The sequence below is a fragment of the Aquarana catesbeiana genome, linkage group LG07 (assembly GCF_042186555.1).
Source record: "Aquarana catesbeiana isolate 2022-GZ linkage group LG07, ASM4218655v1, whole genome shotgun sequence".
NCBI classification, from domain to species: Eukaryota; Metazoa; Chordata; class Amphibia; order Anura; family Ranidae; genus Aquarana; species Aquarana catesbeiana.
Window position 1 is genome coordinate 81,470,379 of NC_133330.1, and position 23,557 is coordinate 81,493,935.

The 23,557-nt window shown below is 40.3% G+C and overlaps 1 long non-coding RNA gene across 1 annotated transcript in view; it reads left to right on the forward strand.

Moving 5' to 3' along the window:
• LOC141102433 (uncharacterized) overlaps window positions 1–23,557 on the forward strand; it is a 268,107-nt gene that overhangs the window by 241,363 nt on the left and 3,187 nt on the right. The window contains exon 2 of the long non-coding RNA XR_012235105.1: window positions 19,640–19,699. This is a non-coding gene — a long non-coding RNA (uncharacterized lncRNA). The remainder of the gene's footprint in view (window positions 1–19,639; window positions 19,700–23,557) is intronic.

The window sequence follows — 23,557 nt, forward strand, 5'->3', positions numbered from 1 at the left end:
TATTTATTTTGTGTTAGGGTGTTTAGTTATTTATTAATATTTATTTTTTAAGGGTTAAGGTTAGGGGTTAATTATTTCATTACTATTAGTTAGTATTCATTTATTGAATTTATTATTTATTTAAAATTATTTTTATTTGTATATTTATTTAACCTTTATTTATTATTATTATTATTTATGATTATTATTAGTAATAGTAGTTTTAACACCCTAACCCTAAAAAAAATAAAAAATAAATACATAATAAATAACCCTATATCAGGAAGCTAGTTCAGCTAATACTAATTCTCATACAGCTAATATGTACCAGCACACATTTGAGCTCAGGCTAATATCCAGTGTGCACTGACTCATACACGCTCTCTTACCTTGTATGACCCCGGCTCACCATAGGGGGCGCACTGGCACTGCCCCCCCCACCCAGCAGTCACAAAAAAAATAATAATTATATATATATATATATATATATATATATATATATATATATATTTTAAAAAGGCCCCTTAAAAAAAATAGAAAAAAATGTTCTTTAAGTGCACTGTGTTCAGGCGCCGGACACAGTGCACTATGGGAAGCGCCACATCAATGCAATCACGAGATTGCAGACAAGGTGCTCTATTTGCAAGTTTTTGACTTGCTTTCGACTTGCTTTGCTGCGCATACCAAAGCGCCGAGCAGCTTTCGCCCGTAGTATTACTATGAGCGGGAGCTTTGTTGTTCAAATTAAGAGGTTACTTCCGGTTTCCCTGTTCCAGAGGGAAACTGCAACGGCCCAAAGTGGAACGCACGACCCAAGCGGAGCTGCCTGTAAGGTAAGTAAGTGAGGCTGCATTTGATGGGTCACAGTGAGGCTGCATATGATGGGGCACAGTGAGGCTGCATATGATGGGGCACAGTGAGGCTGCATATGATGGGCACAGTGAGGTTGCATATGATTAGGCACACTGAGGCTGCATTTGATGGGGCACAGTGAGGCTGCATATGATGGGGCACAGTGAGGCTGCATATGATGGGGCACAGTGAGGCTGCATTTAATGAGGCACAGTGAGGCTGCATATGATGGGCACAGTGGCTGCATTCGATGCTGCACAGTGGCTGCATTCAATGTGGCACAGTGGCTGCATAAGATGGGCACAGTGGCAGGATTTGATGGCACAGTGGCAGGATTTGATGGCACAGTGGCAGCATTTGATAGGGCACAGTGGCTGCATTTGATCAGCACAGTGGCTGCGTTTGATGGCACAGTGGATGCGTTTGATAGCACAGTGGTGGCAAATGATGGGCACAGTGGCTGCGTTTGATGGCACAGTGGCTGCATTTGATGGCACAGTGGCTGCATTTGATGGTACAGTGGCGGCAATTGATGGGCACAGTGGCTGCGTTTGATGGGCACAGTGGCTGCGTTTGATGGGCACAGTGGTTGCGTTTGATGGGCACAGTGGCTATGTTTGATGGCACAGTGGCGGCAATTGATGGGCACAGTGGCTATGTTTGATGGCACAGTGGCTGCAATTGATGGTACAGTGAGGCTGCAATTGATGGGGTTTTTTTTCAGAATTTTTCAGTTTGTTTAAATATTGAGCACCAGCCACCACTGTCCTTGACTGTGGCAGTCACCTGCTATAAAGCTACCGACACACGTGCCTCTTTGAGTCTTGTACCTCTGTCACCACATTCAGGGGTGCTTGGACCAGAGCCGCAAGGGAAGCCCTCTCATCAACTCAGGCTCCAACCACGGTACGTGACACCCTAACCCCTAATCCTAACCCCAACTACTAATCCTAACCTAACCTTAAATATAACTGCTTACCCTAATGAAAAAAATAATAATAAATGAGTAATATTAATAAAAAAAAGAAATAAAAGCTAATGGAAAAAGCTAAAAAAGCTGAAATACCTAGCAACAAATGATGCAACGGATGATCGTTTTCTCTATTGGCTAATATAAAAATGCAAAGCTCAAAAACACTGCATAGAAATGCGCAAGTAGTGCATAAAAACGTGCGAAAAATGCTGAAAAAATGCTCAGGTGTGAATGCAGCCGGACCTTTGCTCTTTGGCTGAGCTTGATCCATGTCTTTTTACACCTAAGTGCCAGTTCACACAGGGCAACCCGACTTACAGCGCGACTATGCAAGGCGATCTGCACACGGCTTCAGCAGCGGCTTACAAAATGACTTCTGTATAGAAGTCAATGCAAGTCGCCCTGAAGAGTCGTCCCAAAGTAGTACAGGAACCTTTTTCTAAGTCAGAGCGACTTGAGTCGCTCCTATTAGAACGGTTCCATAGTACAGAACGGAGCGTGACTTGTCAGGCGGCTAAGTCGCCTGACACGTCGTCCCTGTGTGAACCGGCACTTACTATGTAACTTTGTAACAAATAGCTACTATATCTTTAGTAGACATGTGCAATTTGTTTCATTACAAATTAGTTTATCAATGAAATTCGACAAGTTCATTCATTACGAAATATTCGAATTAACGAAAACCCGTTTAACAAATTTTTCCAAAAATTTTATCATTCGGAAATCCGAAAATTCGAAGATCTGAAAATAATAACAAGAATCCGAACATTCAAAAGAACGAAAATCCCGAAATTCGAAAACCAGAAATTTTGAAAATCTGAAATAATAACTAACTAATTAATAATAATAACTATTACTAACTATTAATTGGAATTTCCTTTCAAATCTGGCTGTTAGTGAATGCAATGAATACGAATTTATCCGAAGTTACGAATTATTTGAAATAACGAATGCCGTATCTAAACGAATGGAACATAACAGTTAATAATAATAAATAATAATAAAAACTTTGTATTATTATTATTATTATTCATTATTAATTTGTTACGTTCCATTCGTTTAGATGCGGCATTTGTTATTTCAGATAATTCATAACTTCGGATAAATTCGTTAGATTGACGAACAGCCAAATTTGAACGGAAATTCCAATACTTATAATTTATTAGTTAGTTATTATTAGTTAGTTAGTTATTATTTTGAATTTTCGGATTTTCATTCTTTCGAATTTTCGGATTTTCGTTGTTATTTTCAGATTTCCAAATTTTCGAATTTCTAAATTTTCGCATTTTGGATTTTCGAATGTTGGATTTTTCAGAATTATCGAAATAACGAATACCGCATCTAAACGAATGGAACATAACAAATTTGAATTTTTACGAAAGAAAAAAAATGAATGAAAACGAAAACGAACAATTTTTGGACAGTGCATATGCCTAATCTTTAGATCTACTTATCCTTTTGACATGCAATTTTCAGCTGCGTTAAAATCTGTCTATGTATTTTTCATTGTTTGAATTGCCCAGTTTTGGCAATTTTACATTAAAGATGACTTATGAATAAAATTGGAGGTAGAAAAGGTCTAAGACAAATCCAGCTATAGAAGACAAAGAGGCAACCTCCAAGCCACTGTGTTATAATAGATGTCTAACACAGTGTTTACACTCAGTGCTGAAAGAAATGCCAAGATTAATTAAAGCCTGACCGTTTATCTTCTTTGGCAGCGTGTTTCTGAAAATCAGCCACATTTTCTTGGCAGAATGAAAAAGTGAATAAAATCAATTTATCAATCAATTTCAATGGGCTAAAAGCATGAATTTCAAAGACCTTAGAAAAACATGGTTGAGTCACGGCAGAGTGCTGTTTTGTGCCATAGAAAGTGTAATACAAAGAAGAAATTAGATTGTTCAGAACTAACAATAATCAAATGTTCCCAGTGTCCTGAACTATTTAATGGTGTTTCCTATTCATGCTCCAACACCAAATAAATGAAAATAATAACACTGTGTTTGTGTGTGCTCCCGCTTGATATTTGAAAACTGTAAGCAAAATGGATTTATGAAACTGCCTGGCTTGAACAGATGACAGTGAAGAGACTAATATAAGTCATAAATGTTAGCATGGAGAGCTGCTTTCGGGAGATTTCTTCTTTTCTAACAATAACATAATTTCTCGTATGGTTTAAGCCTTGAACAAGGCTACCCCTGCTGTCCCTCCTGTATCATCTTGGTGGCTAATAAAGCAGAACTAAAGCACTGATTGCTGGGTCTGCTAATGTGCACATATGTACAACAACCATGCATACTGTATTATGGCACGCTTATCTCCTAGAGTGCCCATCTCCATCAATGTGATATCCAGAATTCCCCTTTTCACTCCATTCTTCCTGCTTATATCTTCCAACAGTCCCCTTCAGAGTCCAATGACTTCCATGCTGGCCATTGGATGGCCACTGGTGACATAATTCCTTGGCATGTACACAGAAGTTACATCGTCTCTCACTCTCGGTTTCATTTCCGGAATCTTAGGACCCGTTCACATGGGGCAATGACATGCGTGTCCCATGCAGTACCATCTTTTCCTGGTATGGGGATGCACAGGTGTTGCATGTATCACCATGCCAGCCTCCCATTGGGACATGCAGCTGCACAGACACAGCTGGTGTTGTCCAACATAACATGCAAGTATATATGTTGCACTGAATTGAGTTGGGGGGCCTGCACCAGCACAACCCCGCATGTCAAATTGGAACACAGCAGATGTGTTGGTGCAGGTACAATAGGCAACAGTGGGATGCTGGCATGGGGCTGCACACAAACACCTGTGCATCCCCATGCCAGGAAAAGATGGTCCTGCATGGGGCACCCATGTCATTGCCGCATTTAATTGGGACTTATAGATGCCATGAACTAGCCACAGTATATGCTGCACTGTGCATGTGTCACAGGCAGTGAAAACGATTAAAAGCAAGAAGTACATTTCTAGCATCCCCCACTTTCAGAAAACATTTTTTTTCAGTTTGCATCACGGGTCAGTTTGCAAAGCATCGATTTTCTGCATCGAAACCCCTCAATGAGAAAAAATCATCAACATGCATTTAAAACTTAACATAAATATTAAGTAGCATAACAATCCCTTGACTCCCTTAACCTTAGCCCACCCCTCACACTTAAAGCCAAACTCCATGATATTAGCAACCTACCCCCTCTAACTAAACACTGATATGAAAAAATATATACAATATCTCACAAAAGTGAGTACACCCCTCACATTTTTGTAAATATTTTATTAAATCTTTTCATGTGACAACACTGAAGAAATTACACTTTGCTACAATGTGTCAGGGCTGGTCTCAGCCCTTCCTTCTCTGAGCTGGCCACTCAGCTGTCAGCTAATTGTGACTATCTCTCCACAGTGACTCACCTGTTGATGATTTCCTGCTCGTCAGTCCTGCTTACTTAAGCCATCCAGCCCAGATGATCTCTGCCTTCGCCTTGGTCAACATCACAGAGACTTTCTCCTGCGCTCCTGTTAAAGACTTGCTTGGCTGACATTCCTTCTGGCTCCAGATCCTGCTTGCTGTTCCACTACGCTGATTCCTGGCTTCCTGACTTTCTGGCTTGTCTGACTATCTGTTCCGGTTATCGAACTTTGGCTATGTTTTGACTACGTTTGTTCTATTTTCTTTTATTATTAAACAAGTGTGATTTAAATGTACTTCTGTCTCGGTCTGATTTATGGTTTCTGACACAATGTAAAGTAGTGAGTGTACAGCTTGTATAACAGTGTAAATTTGCTGTCCCCTCAAAATAACCCAACACGCAGCTATTATTGTGTTAAGTTGAACCTTGAAATAAAGGACATCAATGCCAATAGAGCTGCATTCGTCTCATGTATGTTTACTTCAGAATATGCACTGTACATACAGAGGATCACATCTTTCAAGGCAGAATGCAATACAGGTTACAGGGCGGTACAGCTTTTATAAAGAATGATTATACAGTAGTCTATGGCGGGCACACGCCCAAAGTTACACATCACAAGTACGCATTTTACTAAGTATTTCGACATAACTTTTGGTCAGCTTGACCTTGCTGATTTATAGGTGACAGTTTGACAAAAAGGGAAGACTAATTATATCAAGGGATTTAATTTGACTTTTAAACAGGGACTTTCCATATCAACATCTTTCCATATCAACATCTTTTCCGAGAATTGTGTCATGTCATTGGCAGAACATTTAATGTCAACTGGAGGCCAACTAAGACAGCCACATGTGTTGCAATACCAAAAGAATTCAGAAACATTTTACTCAAAATTATAAGAAATACAGTTTCATGTTGAAGAGGAACTCTAGATACATAACAAGATATGGCTCATATATTCCATATCTTCACAGCCCCTCCTGTGTTTAGAATTCTTTCGGTATCCCTTTTAAGCTTCTTCTGTGTCTTTAGGTTGATCTCCAGGTATACGGACCACCATCTCATGAGCAGTTCTTAAGACCTTGAGGGCTCAGAAGAACCAATATTAGTACAAGCACGAGTGATTATCTTCAAACAACATATGCATAACATAGGTGCGCATTTAACTGTTAAGATTATGAGGACTATAATTCCTACAATATATAGAATACCATGTAAAATACCAGAAAACCATCCTGCAATACCAGAAAACCAGTTGAGAGGATTGAGCCAGGAGAGCCAGCCTTCCCAGCTACCCTCAACCCAAGCAGTTTCTGTATGTTCTTTGCGAAAATTAACCTTCATTTGTTGTACCTTTTCTACATGTGAAATGATGGCATCTTCAGGCTTAGTATAATTTCCAATGTAGTTACAAGTAGTTCCCACTATGGTGCATATTCCTCCTTGACTGGCTGTGAGATAATCCAGCACCAGCCGGTGCTGCAAAACCTCTTTTTTGATCATTTTTAATTCTGTAGCAAGAGCTATAAAGTTTCTATCATACAAGGCAGTAATGTTATCCATCAGGTCTGCCAAATCAATGATGAAACTGAAAGCCTTTTTAATACAACATCTATTTACCCAAGGAATAGAAAACAATGGTTTAATCTCTCTATCATGTGATTCAATATTTGTAAAGTTATCATCTGACTCAGGATAAGATGTAGGCCTATCAGGATAATTGTCATTTTTTACATTAGTTTCAGAGTCTTCTTCTTCATCTTGTCCTGGGGGTTCATCTTCTCCTGGAACTGACTGACCAGTGAGGTCCCTTTTGCTAAGATGCACAAAGTCTTTTTTAAGAATGTGTATAGGTATTTTGTGGAGCTGTGTTTCTTGAAAGTCATTATCCTCCATATACCAAGTAGCAGGTATGACTCTACCAAAGTAACAAACCCCCTTAGAATTCAAAGGAACCCAAGTATATGCTTTCTTTCCACATATGAAGTAATAGCCTGGTGGGGCAGCACAAACTTTATTGAAATTATATCTTTGCAGACACATCAATAGTTTCATATTGTTCTGCTGGGAATGTTGACGATGTGTGTAGTCATGTAATTCCTGATATCTGTCAGTACTCTGCACAGTATCCTTACCATCAAACCAGTACCTGATATCGGCATTATCCATGCAATTGGAGTTCCCAATCGGTCGGGTAGTACTCTGGTAACCCTGGGAAAGCAACTCAGGTGTATAGGTTTGAGTAAAGTTAATGCAGACGGCTGGTTTTCTCAATGGAGCATTTGTGAACAGTAAAATGAAATGGCTCTGTCAATCATTGTTCTACTGACTTCACCAAAGTGTGCACTGTCCTCTATTTCAGTTAAAGTGCTAGGTATTCATAACAAAGGTATAGACTTATGTGAAATAGGTGCATGTGTACATATCCAGCAATTAGTGATATTCAGTTTCTTGGCAGCTTGCAGGTGCATCTGAAACCGGTTCAAGTTGTGACATTTTTTCCATTTCAGTAGCATTTAAAAGGAAAGTATCTCGTATCTCACCCTTTTCCTTCTTCTATGTCCATTCATATGCCATGACTATAATCCATACCACTGCTCCACCGCAGAGGATAACACTCCAGAGCTTCACATTCATTTTAGGCCCTAGGAGATTCATTCTGCAGTCTTCTTGCTCGAGCACGAGTCAGTGGAGGAGACCTGGAAGGTAAAGGTACAGAACAATTCTTGCCAGTAGCAGACCGGCTTATATTCTCTTTTGGAACCACAGACTTCTTACAGTGTGAACCATGCACCCAATACTTATAGTCTTTCAGCTTCACTGCAGTAGGAGACACAAGAATGACCTGAAATGGTCCCCCACTTAGGGGACAAAGTAGTCCGGGGTGTGTGATTCTTGATATACACCCAATCTCCTGACTTTAGTCCATGAGTTCCTTTACTCGTGTCCACAGGTTGTCCTGCTTTGGCTCTGGAAAAAGTATCAGAAAACACATTTGCCAATTTGCGAACATATTCTATGATAGAATATGTTCGCAAATTGGCAAATGTGTTTTCTGATACTTTTTCCAGAGCCAAAGCAGGACAACCTGTGGACACGAGTGAAGGAACTCACGGAATCTTGGAACTCACGGACTCATGGAATCTTGACCATTTATTAAAGTTACTGTCTCTGGCTGCACAAGAAATGAATATAGTCTTTTAGGCAGTCGCCCAAACAATATGTCAAAAGGTGACAGTCCATGTTTCTCCTTAGGGGTAGTCCTAATGGTCGCCAAGGCTATAGGTAACGCTTCTACCCATGTGCTTTGTCCATTAGCAGTTATTTTGGCCAAATACCTCTTCAGGGTTTGATTGCTGCGTTCCACCATCCCACTAGCCTGAGGTCTGTAAGGAGTGTGCAATTGCTGTTTCATACCCAAAATGTTCACTACTTCTGCCATGAGTTTGTTATCAAAATGTGTCCCTCTATCTGAGGAAATTATTGACCCTATACCAAACCTTGGGATCAATTCTCTCGTTAGACATTTCACCACAGTTCTGGCATAATTTTTCACCGTGGGCCAGGCTTCTGGCCAACTTGAAAATTGATCAATGCAAACCAAAAGATACTTAAATTGACCACAAGTGGGCATATCCGAGAAGTCAATTTGCACAATTTGAAATGGCTCCTCAGTATGTGGAATATGCTTCATGGGAGTGGGCACTGACTTTCCAATGTTATGCATTTGACATATAGAACATTCAGTAACCTGTTTAGCAGCATATGCAGGAAAACCTGGAGCCCACCAATCTCTGGCTACCACCCGACACATCCCTCCTGTTGAGACATGGCAAGGCCCATGGCTCAAAACAAACAAAGAAGGGAACAAAGTCGGAGGAGCAACCAGTCTGTTTTTTAATCTCCATAGGCCATCTGCCCACAAACAGCTCCCTTTGTGGTCCAAAAGGATTTATGAGGCGAGCTTGCCTGCAGGGCTGATAGGATGTCCAGATCCACCTAAAGATCTGTGAGAAGGAATGTTGGAAGCGCTGTAGTTGGCTCATAAGAATGTATAGCATCTTTAGCATATCTATCAGCCAAAGCATTCCCAAGCGATATACTATCATCTGCTCTGGTATGTGCTTTACATTTAATCACTGCAAATTTAAGAGGCAGCTGGACTGCTGCCAATAATCTGACAATTAACTCTTTATGCTGTATAGGAGTTCCTGCCGCTGTCAAATAACCCCTCTCTTGTCAGAGTTGTGCAAAACTATGCACTATGCCTACAGCATAGGCTGAGTCACTATAGATATTTACAATAGCCCCTTCTGTTTGGGGTTAATAAATTGCTGGCATAAGGAGCAAATCCAAAGTCTCCCTTTACTTCAATGGTTAAAACTATAGTTACTCCTATATTTATTAGTATACCTCTGTCTAGCAGACTGCCAGGGGAGTATGGCGATAAAACAAAAGAACATTTATGACACTGACCTCCCATTCTTACCTATAGAGACTCAGTGACTTTGGCAGTAATTAGATCATTACTTACCCCAACCAAAATTACCTGCTGATTCGAAGTGGAAAAATTGGCATCACATATATTTAACAAACTCTTTGAATCGCCTTTATCTATTAAACGCAGGATAGATAAACCATTAACTGACACATCAATCATTGGTTCTGTATTTTGTCCCAAATTCAAGACAGCAATCTCAGCGAAGGAATGAAATTTTCATTAATCAAATCACCACACTCCACTATCTGCTGAACCCGAGCCCCCACTCTTGGTGCATTTCTAACATACATCTTAGTTCTGCTAGACTTAGCTTGTCTTTCCCTTCCAATTTGAACAGCCAAGACCTATACCTCAATACTTTCCATATGCAGTGCTGCTTTCCCCGGTATGGGAACTTGTTATACATTCATTATTGCTTATTTTTATCTCTACCCTTATTAATCTCCCAGAGTCTGTAAAATTCAATATTCATTAGTTCTAGCTTCTTTCTCATTCTCTAACTTCCTATAACAATCCTCCCATGAAACTGCCAACCAGACCATGTCTTGGACAAAGCAGTTTAATCTACTAAAATCCAATCCTTATGCTTTTGAATAGCATCTTTAAATCTATTCCAATAATCTAACACATTCTCACCTTTCTTCTGAACAACATCCATTAATGCTCGCATATCTTGCCCCTTATCAAAAGTGGTTGTTACCCAATCTTTTAAGATTTAATTCAATCTAATTGTCTCTTCATACACAACCGGGTCTAGTGGTCCACCTTCATTATCCCTTGATCATATGCTCCCTTATTTCTTGCAAACACATTCCATACATCCACATACTTTTCTGGCACAGCACAATCAATCAAGATCCACATATTAATATGTGTAACTTGTTGCGTTTTCTCTATCCACATCAACTTTTTATACCATTTCTTTGGACATTTCTCTAAGCTGGGTAGATCAGCAACAATTGCCCTAATTTCATTGGGTTTCCAGGGGACATAAACTTTTCCTATCCTTGCTGTATAATTCCCCCGGTCATCTGCCTCCCCTGGCAAAGCTACCTCTCTCAAGGGCATTTGTCCAAATGGTTCTAATTTGGATCTAAAATATTCTTTTGTCCTCTGTCTATCTTCTGGGGTACACTGAGGCACTAATCCCAACCATTTTGCCTGTTGCCTAGTTAGCACAGGTGAGGCAGGATCCCTGGATCCCCTTGCTGGGGGAGTACTAGTATCAGATTTACTTAATTTATTAAATCTTGCCAAGGCATCTGCTCTTGCTGGAGTGTATTGCCATAACTCCCCATCGTTTTCAAACGTCATTGTACCATCTGTATCATAGAATGGTTCCTCTCTACGCTAATGTGGGGCATACTGTTTGGAAACAAGTTTACCTGTGTGTCTACGCTGTGGGGTTTCTGTCATAATACTTGGAGTGGCCTGCTGATAACTAGATGCTTCTCCTATATCATCACTAGCTGACTCCCCTCCTGTGACCTCCTCCCGTTCTACCATAGGTGCAGATGCTCCTGCCAATTCCCTTTTTTATTAATTCATAGGGGGAATCCCAGGCAATGGACATATCATCCTCACCCTCTACATGTAAAGCAGCTTTCTCTGAGCACATTTTATAGAGGGGCAGTTTTATATCCTTCCTGGATACCTCTTCCCAAGCTGCTAAGCATTAAATCCCCCCACAATCAGACATTTTAAAAAGCAGGTTAAATAATGCATCAATTGTTGGTGTATTAAGGGACCCCTCTGGAGGCCACCATTTAGATGGGTCCTCTTTATACTCCTTCTTTGTTAGTTTACACCATTTCACATGATGTTTCAGGGCATCTGGGGCTCCACTCACCATCATTCTGATGATAGAAGCACTTGGTTGTAATTTGGCAATACTTAGCCCTGTTGCCTTTGCTATTTTTAATAACTTTTTTGCCCTATCCTTTGTCAACCCGAGTGTATTCATGACAGGTAAAATATTTTTTCCAAGCAAATTTCACATATTTATCACAATTTCTCGTTACTCTCTTCAGAAATGACAATAATTTGGAACTCCGGGACAGAGAGCTCCACCGTTTATCGTTATGGCTGTGTACCAGCAGCCCAGTACATAAGTTCAGATATCTTACTTGTTCTACTCTCAGAAGGACGTCTCCTTTCTGAGTGGCAATAGGCTAGTCCCTATCCAGACTCCCTACTCCAGAGAACATGCAGCAGGTCATTCACCCATTTGTGGCTATCCGCTGAAGGCAAACCTATCCGCCTTAGGACCACAAATTAAAAAAAAAAAATCATACATACAAAAAATTCAACAACCACCAACTTCTACTCACTCTTTAGAAATTGTGGTACCTGCACTTATACATCCCTTTACAAAATATATATACATTGTCATTTCTGGGATAAGGAGAAAAGGCAAGCGCTTAAAATGATCATTCTTTAGCATGCTTAAATTGTAATAGGTACCTTTAACATTCTCAGTAATCATGCAGAGACAGAATGCAGGGAAAATCAAATAGGAAACGTGTTTACCTTCTGTGGCTGCACTCCCCCAACTGGCCCCTCAACACTGCACAGAAAAGGCAGTTTATAACATGAGAAATATAAATTTTCTCACCTGAGGCCTCTTTGCTGCTGTCCTTCCTGGAGCGGGTGGAGAGCCGGTGGTGGAGATGCAGACAAGAAGACATGAGTAGGGGTCACCAAACTGTTAAGCTGAACCTTGAAATAAAGGACATCAACGCCAATAGAGCTGCAATCGTCTCATGTATGTTTACTTCAGAATATGCACTGTACATATAGAGGATCACATCTTTCAAGGCAGAATGCGATACAGGTTACAGGGCAGTACAGCTTTTATAGAGAATGATTATACAGTAGTCTATGGCGGGCACAAGCCCAAAGTTACACATCATAAGTACGCATTTTACTAAGTATTTCGACATAACTTTTGGTCAGCTTGACCTTGCTGATTTATAGGTGACAGTTTGACAAAAAGGGAAGACTAATTATATCAAGGGATTTCATTTGGCTTTTAAACAGGGACTTTCCATATCAACATCTTTCCATATCAACATCTTTTCTGAGAATTGTGTCATGTCATTGGCAGAACATTTAATGTCAACTGGAGGTCAACTAAGACAGCCACATGTGTTGCAATACCAAAAGAATTCAGAAACATTTTACTCAAAATTATAAGAAATACAGTTTCATGTTGAAGAGGAACTCTAGATACATAACAAGATATGGCTCATATATTTCATATCTTCACAATTGTCTAAACCACTGGCAACGAAAGTGAGTACATCCTTAAGTGAAAATGTCCAAATTGGGCCCAAAGTGTCAATATAGTTTTATTAGTAATTTCCTTTATTAGCTGTATAATTTTCTTCCAATATACTTTAATGGTGGGGCACTCCCACCATATATGAGCCATTGTTCCAATAGTTTTGCACTCTCTCCAACATTCCACTGATTTTTCCGGTTGGAATTTGCTAACTTTGTCTGGTGTCGCATACCACCTTGCTAAGCACTTGAAATTTGTTTCAGTCATCCTGGTATCAACTGAGGAACCGTGTATCATTTTCAATATTTTTTCTAGAGTATGTTTACTACATTGTATCCCCAGTTTATTTTCCCATTTCTTGATATAGGGAACTTTGGCTATGTTTTGACTACGTTTGTTCTATTTACTTTTATTATTAAACAAGTGCGATTTAACTGTACTTCTGTCTCGGTCTGATTTATGGTTTCTGACACAATGTAAAGTAGTGAGTGTACAGCTTGTATAATGGTGTAAATTTGCTGTCCCCTCAAAATAACCCAACGCACAGCTATTATTGTCTAAACCGCTGGCAACAAAAGTGAGTACACCCTTAAGTGAAAAATGTCCAAATTGGGCCTAAAGTGTCAATATTTTGTGTGACCACCATTATTTTCCAGCACTGCCTTAACCCTCTTGGGCAGAGCTTCACAGGTTGCCACTGGACTCCTCTTCCACTCCTCCATGACGATGTCATGGAGCTGGTGGATGTTAAAGACCTTGCGCTCCTCCACCTTCCGTTTGAGGATGCCCCACAGTTTCTCAATAGGGTTTAGGTCTGGAGACATGCTTGGTCAGACCATCACCTTTACCCTCAGCTTCTTTAGTAAGGCAGTGGTCGTCTTGGAGATGTGTTTGGGGTCGTTATCATGTTGGAATACTGCCCTTCGACCCAGTTTCCAAAAGGAGGGGATCGTGCTCTGCTTTAGTATGTCACAGTACATGTTGGCATTCATGGTTCCCTCAATAAACTGTAGCTCACCAGTGCCAGCAGCACTCATACAGCCCCAGAGCATGACAAACCCACCACCATGCTTGACTGTAGGCAAGACACACTTGTCTTTGTACTCCTCACCTGGTTGCCGCCACACACGCTTGACACGATCTGAACCAAATAAGTTTATCTTGGTCTTATCAGACCACAGGACATGGTTCCAGTAATCCATGTCCTTAGTCTGCTTGTCTTCAGCAAACTGCAGGCTTTCTTGTGTGGGCTTCCTTCTGGGACGACAGCCATGCAGACCAATTTGATGTAGCATGCGGCATATGGTCTGAGCACTGACAGACTGACCCCCCCACCCCTTCAACCTCTGCAGCAATGCTGGCAGCACTCATATGTCTATTTCCCAGAGACAACCTCTGAATATGACGCTGAGCATGTGCTTTCAACTTCTTTGGTCAACCATGGTGAGACCTGTTCTGAGTGGAGCCTGTCCTGTTAAACTGCTGTATGGTCTTAGCCACCATGCTGCAACTCAGTTTCAGGGTCTTGGCAATCTTCTTAAAGCCTAGGTCATCTTTATGTAGAGCAAGAATTCCTTTTTTTTAGATCCTCAGAGAGTTCTTTGCCATGAAGTGCCATGTTTAACTTCCAGTGACCAGTATGAGAGAGTGAGAGAGATAACACCAAATTTAACACACCCGCTCCCCATTCACACCTGAGACTTGATGGACTTGTGTCTTTTTTCAACCTCACCTACTATGTAACTATATAACCTTGTAACACTAACGAGTCACATGACACCGGGGAGGGAAAATGTCTAATTGGGCACAATTTGGACATTTTCACTTAGGGATGTACTCACTTTTGTTTCCAGCAGTTTAGACATTAATGGCTGTGTGTTGAGTTAATTTGAGAGGACAGCAAATTTACACTGTTATACAAGCTGTACACTCTCTACTTTACATTGCAGCAAAGTGTAATGTCTTCAGTGTTGTCACATGAAAATATATAATAAAATATTTACAAAAATGTGAGGGGTGTATTCACTTTTGTGAGATACTGTATATATAATCCAATGCCCATTTTGCTTACCAGAAGCCATAGCCATGTGATGATCCCTCTTCGAATACCCTGCATAATGTGGACATCTCCTATTAGTGGAGGAAACACTTGCAGCAGCCTGATCCTTTCTCTTAGGCTTTAGAAGCAAACTCATGAAAGAAGAAGTCCATTGGACGAAATGCTTCAGAAGTGACGTCAGACTCTGGAAGTGACCCATCACACACCAGAAGTGCCATGGTGGCCATTCTGAATGAGCTCTACAGGCTTCTGTTCTAAGTGAAAATGGCATTGGAATAAATCATGTAATTTTATGAAAAATTGCTGCACTATGGATTCTTTCTGCTATCTCTGTATTAGGGAATCATGTTATTGGATGAGTTGAAGATCTGGTGGACTGTTTGTGGGAAGATTACATATGTGTAATATTTGGTAAGGTGCATGGGGTGATTATTTGGTGATTAGTGTGATTGTATAGTTTTGCATAGTTTTGCATGTTAAATGTGAGTGGGTAAAACACAGTAACCGAAACACCTCTTTAAGCGGTATCGCGCTATATTTTAGGTTTTTCTGAGGATTTCTGAACTTATATTCTTGGAATTAAGAAGGATGAACGTTCTTCCAAGATTATGTAGATATGCATAAGAAATTTTGATATCTGGTAAGGTGCATGGAGCTAGCGGTGCAGCACAGCACATGTGGTGGATTTGCAATTGGGATTTAAAGGGACATGCACATTTCAGGCTCACTATTTGTGAGCAGGTTTTTGTAAACGTTTTTTGTTTATACGCTTTACGGTAGGGCACTATGTGTAAGATTTTCCATTTTGGGAGCTTCTAATATCATTTTGGAAGTGTAAGTTGATGATTTCTCCCAAGAAGGATAACACATAGCAACTGGAAAAGAGGATTCAACAATGGTGTATGAAAGACTTACAATATTGATTGGAGGGTAAAGGTAAATATAAATAAATATATATATATATATAAAGGAGCACATAAGCCCAAATAAATGTGAGCACATTATATGATTTTAAGTATTGCACATGTGGAGTGGAACATATTACAGTATATAGTCACCTCTCTTTCTCATTCAAGATTTTTGTTGTTGTGAGGATTTCCATCAAAGGTTCAAGAAAAAAGAGACGGTTTTATAACAGATGCATTTTATTAAACACAAAGGCCCTAAAGATTCCTCTGAAAGGACATTTAAAGGGACATTGACTTCTTAGCACCGATTCTGAGATTGAACTCACGAAAGTGGTGAGCGGACCAGTTCAGAAGAAGATAACGGAGTCCCCAGGGCAGGAAATTAGCATGGCTCATAGAGAAACCTTCGACTTTGATTCATTATACTGCAGGATGGCTTAGGAAGAGGTGTTTAGAATAAAGACCTAGGTAATTGGGCTTTAACCTCCAACTTCAGCAAAAACATTTTTTTTTTTCATTTTGACGAGAACTAGGGCCTCTGTCAGATCCTTATTGTCGTTGGTGCCCCTGTTAGAGAGGTTTAATCTCCCTTCCTGCCTTCATATCCCAGTGTCACCTGATGTCTTGTATGGGCATCACAAGGACAGGAAGTGGAGGGGAATCTCCCAAATGGAGTCATAGACAGAAATAAAAACCTTACAATAGAAACATAGGGGAACAGCTGATGCTTTTACCTCCTGACAACAAAGAAAAATCTGGAATAAAATCCTCTATAAATTAAACCAGTAAAGGACAAAACCACCTAAATATAGTAATGATTTCAGTAATATATGTAGCGGTGCCTCTGTGGGGTCGCTGCGTGTTCTAGAATCCACACTTTTCAACCTGCTGGTCAGACATACATTTTGGCACACTTTCCCAGACAATGAACCGTTTCTTGCTTGTTTTTGTTGTTTTTATTAGGGGATTAAACTTGGATAGGGAAAAGGGACATGGGATGCCCAGATAATGAATACTTCTCAATTAAATCAATGTTAATTGAGTCTAGATTTGACAGTCTCTTCCTCTGCACATCTCCTCCAGCACACTACTTGAGATCACCTGCTTCACTTCAAATCTAGGTTCCTGTCTCCATTATCACATGGCTAGGCCTCACTCTGAATAAGTCCTAACGTTTTCCTAATAGCCCATTACAGGCAGGGGTCTGCAGTCCCCTTTGTGGTAGTAACTGTTTGAGTTGAGAAGAATAAAAGTGCTAACTGATACTTAGTGGACTACTTGGTCCCAGCACGCCCAATGCAAATCCTGCCAGCCCTCGTGGCTGCAATGACTCCAAAACAACATCACAGTCTCTCCCTCTGGCTCCACATCCAAATCCTGCATGTCTCTCCCAGAGATTCACACTGCTTCTCACTCACCGACCCTGGCATGGATCCCTCCTGAATGATTTTCCTGGCAGTGCTCTCAACTGTCCTCTCCCTGCTCCTGTTCCAGGACACCTTTCAATGACCGTCTAGAGAGAGGCTCCCTCCCAGCTCCCGAGCTGCAGACCTGAGTTCACCCCCCCCCCCAGAAAGGGGGTTCCCTTAGACCACGACAGTCTAACACACCATCAGTAAGTTCTTCCACCCGACAACTCCTCCCACAGCAAGCTGACCATGGGTATATATAGGAGGCCTGCCCCCTGCCAATCCTAGTTGGGGATTGGTCAGGGGGCTCCCACATACACCCCTTGTCACTCCAGCTCTCTGTCCTGCCTCTTTTGCAGAACCTTCTGAAAACCATAGGAGGCGTCCAAGAGCTGAAGCACATGTCAGTCACCTGCTGCTACACTAAACCACTGCCCTGCACCAAGATCAAAAACAAACAGGCCTAGCTCACAGCATGGGCCTGCCTAAATTTACCTGCGCTGACGGTACAAAATAAACCCACTATTCTAGCACCTACCTACCTAAGGTAGAGGGTGCTACATATTTAAAGCAAAAGTGCAATCTGGCCACTTCCATCATTCAACGCAGCAAGTTGTGCACACTGCTTGTTTTGCTGATAGTAATAAAAAAAATCGTAGGTGTTGGGAGTTTGGCAGCTCTCCTTTGGGCCCAATTTATGATCTTGCACATTGGCCCAGTGCATTCAGAAAACACAGCTGGTCCAATGGGACAGCACAATGCAAGCTTTTCTTAGAATACTACTTGAACAGCACATTGCTTGAAATTCCTGCATAAAAAACATATATTAAAGCTATTGAGATATAATGTTCTTTAATATCAGCATCAATATACGGTATCACTTTCAATCCTTTGATTTATCACTGTTCAACACAGTGTAGCATAGTCTATACACGCTTTATGGCTTTTATGTTTTCCATGTAAAAATCCATGTATATGTATGTATGTATGAATAGTGAATAGTATCACAACAGGAAAATGAGTCCCCCAAGACATATAATATTGGAACTTAAATGGATATCCACTGATGAAATAATAGAATTCTTACTCATGCAAATGTGTCAGCAAAGATCAGTATTCATATAGTACCGTATGTGATTTTGTAGAATGCAAATGCTAATACACTATATATACTTAGTATGCTTTCAGAAATTCATCCATCAGGCAATCAGCATCTTAATGGATATTAACAGAAAATTAATTATTAGCCAATTAATGGGAAAAAAATAATCTTAGCAAATTACCAAAGGTACTGAAGGTACTGTACTTGGCTATGCACTGACAAAATGATAATGATTTATGCATGTGTGTCAACAAAGGTAAATATCCTTAAATTGATAGTTGATCAAAAATTGCAAGAGCTGGCATATAACCTATAGTATGTTCACAAAAATTGTATGGGATTGTAGTCAGAACCTATTAACTTTACTAAATAAACACTCTTTACTCAAGTCAAGAACTGTGGTTTGAATAGGTTGTGGCCCTTTATAGGCATAAATATTATTTTATTATATTAACTTTAATAAAATGTAAATAATTTCATTACTTCAACAACCAATTAGTTAACACTCCTAGCATATACAGGGGGCCCCCGGGTTACAAACAAGATAGGGACTTTAGGTTTGTTCTTAAGTTGAATCTGTTTGTAAGTCGGAACAGGTAAATTTTTTAAGTGTAGCTCCAGTCAAAAAATCTATTTTTAAGTTTTTTAGATAACATAGGGAAGGGTTATCACCCCTGTAACATTTGTTTTGCTGTCTGTGCTCCTCTTCAGAAGATTTCACCTCACTTTCTGTCCCAATGACAATTGGATTTAGAAAATTTTGGGTTATTAGGGAAACAAGGATTGGTGATAAAGCATCAGTGAAGACACCTTTTCCCCATATTAACTCTTACAGGAGTGAATTTCCCTTCCTAGGGGTGGATTTCCTCTCCCTTCCTGTTGTCTCCCTCCGTTTGTAAGTAGGAGTCGTTTGTAAGTTGGATGTTTGTAAGTAGGGGACCCCCTGTATTCAACTTTTTTACATAACCATATATTTAGCTCAGATATTGAAGCTCGAGCTACCACTTTAACTTAAACTTAACATCCCCTTTCAAAGAACAGGACAAACTTCATAAATTGGTCCACGACATGGAGGTATGGTGGGATGAACTTTTCTCTGTATCCTCGTCTTCTTCTGCCCATCTAATGAAGAATCCTCTCTCCTTTTATAGGTGGTAGCTCGTGCCAGAGGACTGTTATGGGGCAACTGTCAAATCATCCACCAATCACTGGTAAGTGAAGGGATATTTAGCTTAACCACATCCATTTTACAATAATCAACTTCCATTTTGTGTTTTATCCTGTATTCTATTTTACAGTCAGCTGCATGTACTGTTCATTATTTTTCTTATCTTTCCTTACTTTCCATTTCTTGTAAAGCACGTGATTTCCCAGAAATTATGCGTTTGTTTGGTTTCACTTTTGTCATAAAATGTTTCTGTATTTGATTGGATAATTTGTATGACACGGTCAAGGGGCGGTAGTTTCTGAAAGCTCCCTTTAAATATTCACACCAAAGAATAAAGATTAGATTTGCGCGGCGAGACTTTGTCATGGGTTTTTATCATTGTCTCAATGGGCTAATCTCACAGGCCTGTGGGGATTGTAAGGTACACCTTATGCAGAGTTATTGATCTGAAATCGATCATAATACGTCCGGTGATCTAGATTTATATCTATTTTTCTCTTGTTGTGATTTATTTAGAAATTGATTCCTTTTAAGGGACCTGTAATTAATTTTTTAGACTTCCATAGATAAGCCCTGGGTGGGCTTCAAAAAACTGCTCTGAGAAGCAATAAGATAAGCCCTAGAAGAAGAACAACAATGGCGCCACTCTAAGTGCAGTATTAAAACGGATTTTTAATAAATCTTAAAAACAGGTACTCACAAAGGTACATGTATTCAGGCATGTAAGTATTGGACAGGTGATGCCAGGTGTCCCAGGGGTATGATCCGATCACATCCTCAGATGTCGTTCCGCTTGGAGACAGGCTGCGCTGCTGTGTGGGCGGCAGATCCGACTGCTGGAACGCACTGTGTGTGATGATCTGGGGGAACGAAGGCACTTCCGGGTCTAGGCAGGGATGACGAATGGGCGACGCGTTTGCGGAGCTACGCTCCTTCCTCAAGCCCTAGGTAGGCTTAAAAAAATTGCTCTGAGAAGCAATAAAAAACCCTGGGTGGGTTTTAAAGACTTTAAGGAGAAGTCCATAGAATAAGACTGCAGCGACTGTTTCGGGAAAACAGTAAATAACGGGAGAGTTTAATGATTTATACAGTACTGTAATTATAAGAAAAAGTCTGATAAGGTGTGCCGGACAAAACCCGATCTCTTTGCTTTATCTTCCTGTTGCGTAGCTAGCTGTCATAAGATGATTTGTAATCTGTGTAATGTTTGTCCGTGTGGAATTTGTCGGGTGTCATAAGGTAAGATGACACCTTTTCCACTGCACTGTTTATTTTTTAATAATTTATATATGAATGCTTTGACTCTAAAGTTTAAGATATAACCTGTATCGTATTGTAGTCTGCAGGATGATTCTGGCATTGATTCAGTGAGTAAAAATATTTATATTTCACACGTTCAGTGTGATTTTAGAGAAAGAACTAAAAAGAGAACTACAATATTGGGTGGTCTGACAGAACTAAGTCTTATACCGGAATTATTGTTTTAAGGTTAATTGGTGTTTAGTTTCTGCTGATTTATCTGTATAGAGTGGAATTAGAGTTTTAGAGTTTATAAGGAACCCTGGATTGGTGAGTATCCAGTTTAATGTCTTCTTATGTACTAACAAATGTCTCTAAAGTGTCCTGATTGTATTACTGGTCTGTTATTCTGTTATACTGGTCCACTGACATATCTTGTAGCCAGTGTCCCAGGAGGGTATCATTCTAAATTAGGAAAGGGACCCTTATTTAGAGAATGTAAACCAAGGGTTCAAGTTTTAAGGTTTAATTTACATAACAAATTTGTGTTTCAAGAAGGGTTGACAGTGAAGGGAGTAATATCACTTATTCGAAGAGCAAGGGAGACTTATCAAGTCTGTCCCGGGTCTTTGAAGTATTGTGACATTAGGGACGTTTTTACCAATTAAAATATGGGTAGAGCGTTAATAACACTTTCTTAAGGTAATACATAAATTGGTGAGGCTAACTTTTAATTAAAACATGCTATTTGAAAAATTCTTTTTGCTACTGACATTTTTTGCGAAGGGGAAGTCAGGTGCAAAGTTTGGACATTTGGCTTTTTGCCAACAGGGTTCAAGTGCTAATATCTCACTAACCGTAATAGATAGTGGGGAATTGTTTGCGGCATTAGTACTACCGCAATTGAAGGCACTGTTTGAACCTGTTAGCACTGTGCCAAAAATTTGAAATGTAAATAAAAATTGTTTGGTTATAAACATAGGAAAAGTGATAACATACAGAGACTTAGTATCTACAAGAATTTAGAATGTTTAGAAAGAAAAATAAAGATGAAAATAAAAATGCATGCTGTGGAGATCCCCCAGCTGGACCGAGGCTCCCTATAGCATCCTAGCCCAAACATTGTCCACGATGGGTTTAGCAGAGTCATAGGATGGTAAATGTAAGGGTTAAATCAACCTTCTCTATGCTTGTACTGTGTGCCCCGCCTCCTCCCCCTTACATTCCACAAACAGATAAGGACCTCATCACATGAAGACACACAGCAACAAATTTTTTTTTTACCAGCTTGCAAGCAAAAGTCAGCAGAATCTGTGTTAGAATTCTGGAAAGATTTACAGACGTTTGGACACAAGAGGCAGGATTTGTTCAGTATACCATGCACAGTCTCTTAATACAGACATACCTCAGCAACCTTGGCCTTATTTTTCTGGTACCTAGAGCAAGAAATATCAGATTGGGCTACAGGCACTGTAACTGATTTTTGCAAGAAGCTGACAGAGAAGGATGCTGCAGGATGTTTTGACATTCCTAAATAAACACCAGTGCAGACACATTATCAAAATGATTTCTCAGGAAATTAAAAGGGGAAACTTTTATACAAAGAGGGAGGGGGCAAGGGCAAAGAGGGCGTTACATACAGAGAAAAAGAGGAGAAAGGAATCTTAAGGAAAATTGTCTCGCCCTACAATACTCCCATCAACCCAGTAAAGAAGGCAAATGGTGACTATAGGCTTGTACAAGACCTAAGGGCCATCAATAGCCTAGTAGTACCGATTGCCCCAATAGTGCCTGATGTGCCATCAATACTTACCGCCATACCATACGATGCAGAGTATTTTACTGTGATTGATTTAAAGAATTTTCTTTTTCTCCGTCCCTGTAGACGAGGAGACATGGCCACTCTTTGTTTTTACTGTGTCGATTGACCAACACAGTCGTCAGTTTATCTGGTGTAGAATGCCACAGAGTTATATAGACTCACCTGTGGTCTATTCTATAGTACTCCAAGCCACCCTCGGGCCTTGGACTGCCCCTCATGGTTCTGTACTGTTGCAGTATGTTGATGATCTTTTGATTTGTAGTTTTTCAGAGGAGGACTGCCAAGCTGATAGTCTATCTTTATTGAAATGGTTACATGTATGTGGTCACAAAGTGTCTAAAAAAAGGTTACAATGGTGTAAACAGGAGGTTGAGTACCTTGGGTTTGTGCTGTCTCCGGGAGTTAGCAAAGTCAGTCACAAAAGAGTTGTCGCTCTTGTGGGTTTGCCCCGCCCACTTACTCAAGAAAGACATGCTTACCTTTCTTGCAATGATTGGTTGCTGCCGCCAATGAATACCTGACTGTTCTTTCTATGACAATATATTGAGACAAGCAACCCTCTCTGAAATGTCTGATACTGTAAAATGGTTTGATGAAATGGTAAATGCTTTTGCCATGTTGAAATGTGCAATGGTTACCAGCCCGAGCCTCGGCCTCCCTGAAATATGGCAAAATGTATAACTTGTTTGCCAGGGAAAATTGCAGAACCATGGCGGGAGTACTGGCCCAGGAACATGGTGGGAGACTGCGCCCTGTGTTTTTTTTTTCTCTCAAAGATGGTCCCGGTGCAGGTTCAGGGCATGCCCGCATGTCTCAGAACTTTAGCGTCCTGTGCGATGG